This window comes from Ovis aries, chromosome 7, assembly GCF_016772045.2.
Source record: "Ovis aries strain OAR_USU_Benz2616 breed Rambouillet chromosome 7, ARS-UI_Ramb_v3.0, whole genome shotgun sequence".
Taxonomy (NCBI): Eukaryota; Metazoa; Chordata; class Mammalia; order Artiodactyla; family Bovidae; genus Ovis; species Ovis aries.
Genome location: NC_056060.1, coordinates 4,215,908 through 4,227,274, shown reverse-complemented (window position 1 = coordinate 4,227,274; position 11,367 = coordinate 4,215,908).

Below are 11,367 nucleotides of genomic sequence, written 5' to 3'. Positions count from 1 at the left end.
GGACTGCAGCACACCAGGCCTCCTTCTTCATCGCCAACTCCTGGAGTTCACTCAGACTCATATCCATTGAGTCGGTGATGCCAACCAACCATCTCATTCTCTGTCATCCCCTTCTCCTCTTGCCTTCAATCTTTCCCAGCATCAGGGTCTTTTCTAATAAGTCAGTTCTATGCATCAGGTGGCCAAAGTATTGGAATTTCAGCTTTAGCATCAGTCCTTCCAATGAATATTCAGGACTGATTTTCTTTAGGATTGACTGGTTGGATCTCCTTTCAGTCAAAGGGACTCTCAAGAGTCTTCTCCAACACCACAGTTTAAAAGCATCAATTCTTCGGCATTCAACTTTCTTGATAGTCCAGCTCTCACATCCATACATGACTACTGGAAAAGCCATAGCTTTGACTAGATGGACCTTTGTTGGCAAAGTGATGTCTCTGCTTTTTAAAATCTTCCCAGACCAGGGATTGAACCTGTGTCTTCTGCATTAGTAGCTGTATTCTTTACCACTGATCCACCAGGGAAGCCCAGATCCAAATAATTTTATCCACAGACAAAAAATGGGCTGACAAATACATTGTATGAGTTTGTACCTTACTTGAAATAGTAATTATTCTTGCTAATATTGAAAGTATCAAAAGAGGAAACTCAAATTCTCAGTTAATTCTCATCTCTCTTCCAAGCTTTCATGCACCATAAATCTAAGGCTCTTCAATTTAATACCATAGGTTTTTTTTTTTTTTCACTTTGTTTCTTTTCTTTTTTCTTGAAAAAAAAAAAATTCTTTTTGAAGGGTAATTGCTTTACAGAATTTTGTTGTTTTCTGTCGAACCTCAACATGAATCAGCCATAGGTATACATATGTCCCCTCCCTCTTGAACCTCCCTCCCATCTCCCTCCCCAGCCCACCCCTCTAGGTTGATACAGAGCCCCTGCGTAAGTTTCCTGAGCCATATAACAAATTCCTGTTGGCTGTTTCACATATGGTAATGTAAGTTTCCATGTTACTCTCTCCATACGTCTCACCCTCTCCTCCCCTCTCCTCTCCCCGTGTCCATAAGTCTGTTCTCTGTGTCTGCTTCTCCCTTGCTGCCCTGTAAATAGATTTAATACCATAGCGTTAGTTTTGCCGGTTTGTGTGGATGTTGTTGCACGCTGGGTTCTGTGGGAGGTTAGACTCTGAGGGGGAGTGGAGTTTGAAGGATGTTTACTGGATCGCATCACTGGGATCCATGCTGGTGGGGGAAGGAGGGTGGAGCAGAGGGAGACACTGAGTGGCCGTGCGGTCCACAACCTCAGTCAGCGCTTCAGAGAGCTATGGGTCTGAGACAGCTATCAGAGTCATCCTGAGTGGGACCAGGGAGGCTGGGCCTTTTAGAAACAAGCGTCTCTTCACCAGTGACAGGATGCAGGCCTCCTCCGGGAAGGGCCTGACCTCGGGCAAAGTGGCTTCTGCAGCTGAGGCATATCTGATGGTGTCCGTGGATGTGGAGTGTCTGTGGACATCTTTTCTGGGGCTGAAGGCCCTGCCTTCCAGGTGCCACACAGTGCTGGCGGGATGATGGTGAGACTCAAGCTACGCAGCACTGGTTTAACCCACAGGAGAAGCAGCATGCATACGTAACATGATGGTGTTTATTGACTCTTGTTTACCTCAGTTCACTCAGTTGTGTCCGACTCTTTGCGACCCCATGGACTGCAGCATGCCAGGCTTCCCTGTCCATCACCGACTCCCAGAGCTTGCTCAAACTCATGTCCATCGAGTCGGTGATGCCAGCCAGCCACCTCATCCTCTGTCTTCCCCTTCTCCTCCTGCCTTCAGTCTTTCCCAGCGGCATGCTCTTTTCCAATGAGTCAGTTGTTTGCATCAGGTGGCCAGAGTATTGAAGCTTCAGCTTCAGCATCAGCCTTCCAATGAATATTCAGGACTGATTTCCTCAGAGGATTTCGAATAGCTGCCTAAAGGGTGTCTGACTAGCAGCACTGCTGAATTCGTTGCTGCTGGAGCTGAGCAATAAATAGTGGGCTAACTGAGGAATTAATTAGCCATCGTGCAAACTGCTTTCACGTGTGTTTCACGTTGCCTTCTCCTCCTTCTCCAAAGGAGAACTGATTCCTGCCACCCTGCCCTCTGGCCAGCAATTCCTGGCACTTGGTGATGAAGATTTTTCTCTCTTTTGTCTGGACCCTCAGTCACCCACATTGTCAGTGGGAAGTGAGTTGGGACTAAGTGGGGGTCAGGGGCCAGCAGTTGAATCCATCTCTAAGGTAGTCATATCCATAAAAATTAAAGCTTACCAAATAATTCTCATAGAATTAATTGTATTACAGTTACATTTTTCTTCTCTTTGTGAAGGCATAAAGCTACCTTCCCTAGTGACTTTAGAATAGAATTATTTGATGTGTGTATGGCCTTTCAGTCATCTGCTGCCCTACAGCTGGATTAGGAAAGTCCTAGTGCTTCCCATCTGAATATGGGACCACCCTTTTAAAGGCCTTAGCATTGTCTTTGTAAGAGTTTGACCAGCCACACTGGGAGGCAGCATTGCCTAGAAGTTAAGAACCCAGGATCTGGAATCTGACTCTTCCGACTCTGACGTTTTCTAGATGTGTGTTCTTGAACGAGTGCATCCCTCAAAGCCTCATTTTCCTCATCTATACGATGGAGACTTTAAAAGCTGTTCCCTCCAGGAACAACTACAAGGATTCTGCAAGGTGATGCCCATGAAGAGACTGGCATGGACCCTGGCACGTAAGTGTTAGCTTCTCTTTAGGAGGACGAAGGTGATGATAATGGTGGCGGTGGTGCTGGGACAATTGGGATCTGCCCTCTGTCACATTCCTGCAAACCCTCACTGCTCTTTGTGGTCTACTTAATCTGCCAGTTTTTAAATTATTCTGCCACGGGAGACCTGAAGCAATAGATCGTGGGGAGATGTGAAAGAATGAAGAGGAGAGAAATGTATGTTTGAAAAATACTACAGATTCACATTTCAAAATAACATTACATGGAGTATATCTAGGAGAATTACATCAAAATAAATCACTATGGCCGCTTCAATGATGCCTGAGAGCGGGTACCCGAGGCAGTAGAGAGAGGTGTGTGTCCCTGGGGTCGTGGTCCCTGGGAGTGAATCACTTGGGTTCAGCAGTGGGGGGTGTGGAGAGGGGTCCAGCAGGAGGAGTCCCAGTGCATGTTGCGTGCCCACGTGGAAGCACACAGAGCTGCAGGCCTCTCCCATTGCACCCAGCGGTGTCTAGCCAGCAGTGACTGAGAGGGACAGGGACCAAGGCAAACCGAGTAAGGTTTCTAAATATAAAGACTTTTGATGTAGTCAGTGAAACCTCAGCTGTTCTATAATAAGGTTTAACCTTGGTCCACCAGAGCAAGACTTCAGCAGATGGTGGTTTATTCTTGTTTGGCCTCGAGTCACAACTGTGTGTTGCAGAGAGGGACATTGCTGAATTAACAAACCAGAAACACAGAGATATTTATTTTTATAAGTGTGGGTTAGCTGTGAGCTTCATGTTCTACAGTGGGAAGGAAGACCTCTATCTCTGGCAGTGGTGATTTATTGGTGTACTTCTAGATCTGGTAAACTCTTATTTAGTTGGCCTGATGGAGTTCTGGTGTGTCGTGATTAATCCCTGTGCCTTGCTGAGCTGTTTATCATGCTTACGCTCAGGTTACCAACCTTCAGAGAACTAGAATAAAATGAAATGCATGAACACTGAGGCAAGTAAAATAAATTTACTCTCTCAGGCAATTTAGAAGAGCTTTAGGATCTTCGAGGACCTCACTGCTGCTGTTAACCACTACGCGGTCCTACAGGTTAGGTACAAACTGTCGGGCCTAACAGAAGCCCCAAGGCTCCCTTGTAACCACGTCCTCAGCATCTGATTCTGAACTGCTGCTTTTCTTTTTTTTTTAATAAAAGGCCACGCCTCAGGAACTGCTTCAGAAACTACTTGCAAAGTAAAACTCTCACTGTTTGCAGATGACATGGTCCTCTACATAGAAAACCCTAAAGACTCCACCAGAAAATTACTAGAGCTAATCAATGAATATAGTAAAGTTGCAGGATATAAAATCAACACATAGAAATCCCTTGCACTCTTATACACTAATAATGAGAAAATAGAGAAATTAAGGAAACAATTCCATTCACCATTGCAATGAAAAGAATAAAATACTTAGAAATATAATTACCTAAAGAAACTAAAGACCTATATATCAGTTCAGTTCAATTGCTAAGTCGTGTCCGACTCTTTGCGACCCCATGAATTGTAGCACGCCAGGCCTCCCTGTCCATCACCATCTCCCAGAGTTCACTCAGATTCACATCCATCAAGTCCATGATGCCATCCAGCCATCTCATCCTCTGTCATCCCCTTCTCCTCCTGCCCCCAATCCCTCCCAGCATCAGAGTCTTTTCCAATGAGTCAACTCCTTGTAGAAGGTGGCCAAAGTACTGGAGTTTCAGCTTTAGCATCATTCCTTCCAAAGAAATCCCAAGGCTGATCTCCCTCAGAATGGTCTGGTTGGATCTCCTTGCAGTCCAAGGGACTCTCAAGAATCTTCTCCAACACCACAGTTCAAAAGCATCAATACTTCAGCACTCAGCTTTCTTCACAGTCCAACTCTCAAATCCATACATGACCACAGGAAAAATCATAGCCTTGATTAGATGGACCTTAGTTGGCAAAGAAATGTCTCTGCTTTTGAATATACTATCTAGGTTGGTCATAACTTTTCTTCCAAGGAGTAAGCGTCTTTTAATTTCATGGCTGCAATCAACAACTGCAGTGATTTTGGAGCCCCCCAAAATAAAGTCTGACACTGTTTCCACTGTTTCCCCATCTATTTCCCATGAAGTGATGGGACCAGATGCCATGATCTTCGTTTTCTGAATGTTGAGCTTTAAGCCAACTTTTCCACTCTCCTCTTTTACTTTCATCAAGAAGCTTTTTAGTTCCTCTTCACTTTCTGCCTTAGGGTGGTGTCATCTGCATATCTGAGGTTATTGGTATTTCTCCCGGCAATCTTGATTCCAGCTTATGTTTCTTCCAGCCAGTGTTTCTCATGATGTACTCTGCATATAAGTTAAATAAGCAGGGTGACAATATACAGCCTTGACATACTCCTTTTCCTATTTGGAACCAGTCTGTTCCATGTCCAGTTTTAACTGTTGCTTCCTGACCTGCATACAGATTTCTCAAGAGGCAGGTCAGGTGGTCTGGTAGTCCCATCTCTTTCAGAATTTTCCACAGTTTATTGTGATCCACACAGTCAAAGGCTTTGTCATAGTCAATAAAGCAGAAATATATGTTTTTCTGGAACTCTCTTGCTTTTCCATGATCCAGTGGATGCTGGCAATTTGATCTCTGGTTCCTCTGCCTTTTCTAAATCCAGCTTGAACATCAGGAAGTTCACAGTTCACGTATTGCTGAAGCCTGGCTTGGAGAATTTTGAGCATTACTTTACTAGCATGGGAGATGAGTGCAGTTGTGCGGTAGTTTGAGCATTCTTTGGCATTGCCTTTCTTTGGGATTGGAATTAAAACTGACCTTTTCCAGTCCTGTGGCCACTGCTGAGTTTTCCAAATTTGCTGGCATATTTTAAGACCTATATATGCTGCTAAGTCACTTCAGTCGTGTCCAACTCTGTGCGACCCCATAGATGGCAGCCCATCAGACTCCCGAGTCCCTGTGATTCTCCAGACAAGAACACTGGAGTGGGTTGCCATTTCCTTCTCCAGTGAATGAAAGTGAAAAGTGAAAGTGAAGTCGCTCAGTCGTGTGTGACCCTCAGTGACCCCATGGACTGCAGCCTTCCAGGCTCCTCTATCCATGGGATTTTCCAGGCAAGAGTACTGGAGTGGGGTGCCATTGCCTTCTCCGAAGACCTATATATAGAAAACTATAAAACACTGGTGAAAGAAATCAAAGAGGACACTAATAGATGGAGAAATATACCATGTTCATGGATTGGAAGAATCAATATAATGAAAATGAGTATACTACCCAAAGCAATCTATAGATTCAGTGCGATCCCTATCAAGCTACCAGCGGTATTTTTCACTGAGCTAGAACAAATAATTTCACAATTTGTGTAGAAATACAAAAAACCTTGAGTAGCCAAAGCAATCTTGAGAAAGAAGAATGGAACTGGAGGAATCAACCTGCCTCACTTCAGGCTCTACTACAAAGCCACAGTCATCAAGACAGTATTTTACTGGCACGTAGACAGAAATATAAATCAATGGAACAAAATAGAAAGCCCAGAGGTAAATCCACACACCTATGGACCCCTTATCTTTGACAGAGGAGGCAAGAATATACAATGGATTAAAGACAATTTCTTTAACAAGTGGTGCTGGGAAAACTGGTCAACCACTTGTAAAAGAATGAAGCTAGAACACTTTCTATACACAAAAATAAACTCAAAATGGATTAAAGATCTAAATGTAAGACCAGAAGCTATAAAACTCCTAGAGGAGAACATAGGCAAAACACACTCCAACATAAATCACAGCAAGATTCTCTATACCCACCTCCCAGAATATTGGAAATAAAAGCAAAAATAAACAAATGGGACCTAATTAAAATTAAAAGCTTTTGCACAACAAAGGAAACTATAAGCAAGGTGAAAAGACAGCCTTCAGAATGGGAGAAAATAATAGCAAATGAAGCAACTGACAAAGAATTAATCTCAGAAATATACAAGCAACCCCTGCAGCTCAATTCCAGAAAAATAAACCACACAATCAAAAAATGGGCCAAAGAACTAAATAGACATTTCTCCAAAGAAGACATACAGATGGCTAACAAACACATGAAAAGATGCTCAACATCACTCATTATCAGAGAAATGCAAATCAAAACCACAATGAGGTACCATTTCATACCGGTCAGAATGTCTGTGATCCAGAAGTCTACAAGCAATAAATGCTGGAGAGGGTGTGGAGAAAAGGGAACCCTCTTACACTGTTGGTGGGAATGCAAACTAGTACAGCCACTATGGAGAACAGTGTGGAGATTCCTTAAAAAACTGGAAATAGATCTGCCATACAACCCAGCAATCCCACTTCTGGGCATACACACCAAGGAAACCAGAATTGAAAGAGACACGTGTACCCCAATGTTCATCACAGCACTGTTTATAATAGCCAGGACATGGAAGCAACCTAGATGTCCATCAGCAGATGAATGGATAAGAAAGCTGTGGTACATATACACAATGGAGTATTTCTCAGCCATTAAGAAGAATACATTTGAGTCAGTTCTAATGAGGTGGATGAAACTGGAGCCAATTATACAGAGTGAAGGAAGCCAGAAAGAAAAACACCAATACAGTATACTAACGCATATATATGGAATTTAGAAAGATGGTAACAATAACCCTGTATGCAAGACAGCAGAAGAGACACAGATTTATAGAACAGTCTTTTGGACTCTGTGGGAGAGGGAGAGGGTGAGATGATTTGGGAGAATTGCACTGAAACATGTATAATATCATATAAGAAACGAATCGCCAGTCCAGGTTCAATGCAGGATACAGGATGCTTGGGGCTGGTGCACTGGCATGACCCAGAGGGATGGTACAGGGAGGGAGGTGGGCGGGGGGTTCAGGATGGGGACCAAGTGTACACCCATGGCAGATTCATGTTGATGTATGGCAAAACCAATACAATATTGTAAAGTAATTAGCCTCCAATTAAAATAAATAAGTTTAAATTTAAAAAAAAAGAAACTACTTTCAGTCATTTGAGTCCTCTCTGATCTGGGTTCTGGGTCCATGGGATTGTCCTGCTGCAGAAGCCCTCAGATGTCTGCCATTCCCGAGCCACGCTAAAGTGGAGCCGTGAATAGAAATGCTCTGGAGGGAAGTATTCAAGGAAGATGCTCTGCCTGGGAGCTCCAGGCCCTCTGCTCTTTCCAGGCCTGGCGACTGGCTGGAAGGTGGGCTGCTGACGTCTCAGTCTACTTCTGGTTGTCCAGGAAGGAAAGTGGCCTGAAGGGCTTCTTAAGTCATCAAAGAAAATGTAAATCACTGTTCAAGTAATTCATTCCTGGCCACGGTTGCCCATGATCTGTAACCTCTAAGGGCCTTACGTGCTAAGTTGCATCAGTCGTGTCTGATTCCGTATAAGCCTGTGGACTGCAGCCCGCCAGGCTCCTCTGTCTACAGGATTCTCCAGGCAGGAGAATTGGAGTGGCTTGCCATTTCCTCCTCCACAGGATCTTCCTGACCCAGGGATTGAACCCGTGTCTCTCACGTCTCCTGTATTGGCAGGCAGGTTCTTTACCACTAGTGCCACCTGGGAAGCTCCCAAGGGCTTTATATCAAAGTCTTTTTGTTGTTTCTGTTCTAGTTTTGTTTTAAAATATAAATTTATTTATTTTAATTGGAGGCTAATTACTTTACAATATTGTATTGGTTTTGCCATACATCAACATGAATCTGCCATGGGTGTACACTTGGTCCCCATCCTGAACCCCCTGCCCACCTCTCTCCCCATACCATCCCTCTGGGTCATGCCAGTGCACCAGCCCCAAGCATCCTGTATCCTGCATTGAACCTGGACTGGCGATTCGTTTCTTATATGATATTATACATGTTTCAGTGCAATTCTCCCAAATCATCTCACCTCTCCCTCTCCCACAGAGTCCAAAAGACTGTTCTATAAATCTGTGTCTCTTCTGCTGTCTTGCATACAGGGTTATTGTTACCATCTTTCTAAATTCCATATATATGCGTTAGTATACTGTGTTGGTGTTTTTCTTTCTGGCTTACTTCACTCTGTATAATAGGCTCCAGTTTCATCCACCTCATTAGAACTGATTCAAATGTATTCTTCTTAATGGCTGAGAAATACTCCATTGTGTATATGTACCACAGCTTTCTTATCCATTCATCTGCTGATGGACATCTAGGTTGCTTCCATGTCTTGGCTATTATAAACAGTGCTGTGATGAACATTGGGGTACACGTGTCTCTTTCAATTCTGGTTTCCTCGGTGTGTATGCCCAGCAGTGGGATTGCTGTGTCATAAGGCAGTTCTATTTCCAGTTTTTTAAGGAATCTCCACACTGTTCTCCATAGTGGCTGTACTAGTTTGCATTCCCACCAACAGTGTAAGAGGGTTTCCCTTTCTAGCTGTTTTAATCATCTTTAAAAGAAGACAAAGGTTCTCATTATTCTTGATCCTATTGTATAGACAGTTTGGAACAAGGAGACTTGTTTTCTTGGATAACTGTTAAATGGATTAACTTCAAATGGAAATTATGGGAGGGCTGTGAACAGCACAGCAAGTGTGTAGCTGTTTCTGTTAAAATTCGTGGCCGGTCCGGACGTGGGCTCTGCTGCCGATCGCTTGGCCCATCACCCTTAGGCGGGCTGGCCAGGCTCTCCCCAGATGCACAGCCATGGGAATGGACTCCTCAGGGCCCTTCCTTCAGTTTCCAGCCCATCTCCCGAGCTTCTCTCTTACTCTGCCTGTTGCTCCTCTCTAGCTCTTGACTGGGGCATCTCAGCTGTTGCCTGAGGCTTCTGGCCTCCCTCTCACCCGTCATCAGCCCTGGTGCCTGGTGAGCTGCTGCTGTGGCTGCCCCTGCACTCTGCTTTGCACTCACACTTGGGTCACTCTGGGTCACACTCCCCATCCTGCTGGACTCTGCGCTCTCACCCCAAGGCTAGTGCACGTGTGTATGTGGGCGTACACTTGCCTCCGGAGAAAAGTGCTAACAGACTTGTTTTACCACAAACGCCTTTTAATGGGTTTTCAGTAGATCTGACCAGTTCTGCAATAGTCCTTCATTGTACAAGTTCAGCATTTTTGGTTATTGATTCATTGACTGACATCATTTAGACCTACTCAGTAGGAGTGCTAGGCTTCACATTCAGAAGTTACTGGTTACCTTCAGTCTTTTTTTTTTCCTGCTTATTTATATTTTTATTAATATTTATTTACATGCTTAAAGCCCAGAGCAAGTTTTCCCATAAGTAGCAAAAAGAGACGGTCACAAAGGAACACAGAAGTGGGACTTCCCAGGCAGTTCAGCAGTTAAGACTCACGCTTGCACTGCAGGGGCATGGGTTCCAATCCCTGGTTGGGGAACTAAGATCCCACATGCTGCATGGCATGGCAAAAATATTTTTTTAAAAAAAGAACACAGGTAAAGCAGTGAGTGGAGGGCAGGTGATCATCAGAGCAAGAATTATTTGTCGTGAGGTTCTGTGCAACATCAAGCCTGGGTCACAGAACTAGTTGTGGGCTTCCAGGTGATGAGTGTAAGGAGGGACCACGTTCAGGTTCATAGGTCATATGACTTTGAGGGGGCGTTTCCTGGATGTTCCCCACATCAGAGAGAACTCTGAGCTCAAGGCTGCTTTTTCAGGAAGAAGCAGTGCGTAGCAACATCTGGAGCAAGACTTTGCCTAGATCATTTGTAGCTAAATCTTTTGACAAAGAGGGTTTCCACCTAACCTCACGACAGAATCAGTAACTAAACATTAACTTGCAATCCCCACTTCCATAAAGACAGAGAGCAGGAGGCTAGGCTTAGCACAGGCAGGACATTCTGGATGTGAAGGCTGGTCCGCCTCCCCTTGACCCTTGACCCTTCACATCCAGGCTCCGGAGGCTCGAACCCCCAGGGCAGGGAGCCACAGATGGTGAAGGTCCGGAAGGTTTCAGCCTCATCAAGACAAGGCGTTTTCCTCTCGATTGTCATTTCTGGGCATACAGTGTTGTAATGGTGGTCGGAGCAACTTGTGACCTCCCACTGTCTGTGTCATGTGGGTCGCTCAGAAAATCCAGGAGCTGGAGACCACACTGTACGATGCGCTGCAGCAGGAGCCAGGGCGGAGGGCCAGCGAGGCGCTGAGCGAGGGCCAGCGGGAGGACCTGCAGGCCGCCGTGGAGAAGCTGCGCCGGCAGATCCTGCAGCAGAGCCGGGAGTTTGACAGTCAGATCCTGCCGGAGCGCATGGAGCTGCTGCAGCAGGCCCAGCAGGTAGGGGAGGGGCCGGCAGGGAGAGGGGCCTAGCTGGTAGGGGTGGAGCATGCAAGTGGGGGAGGGACTGGTAGGGGGAGGGGCCCAGCAGATGCTACCTTGAGTCTTGAAGTGGATGTAAGGGTGAACTGACTGTGAGGTCTGTCTCCCCACACATAGGTGAGTTGGCTACACTTTATCTCCATGGTTGAGATAGACATTTTCCTGCCAAGTCCACACGAGCATTTCCTGAAGCTGTCAGGAGAGAGACGTCGTTCCCAGATGGATCACTGCTTCATAAAGTGCCTACACCTTGTCAAGTGCAAGCACCGGAAGTAAGAGTTTGGTGTACAGTGTATTTATGTCCATTGAA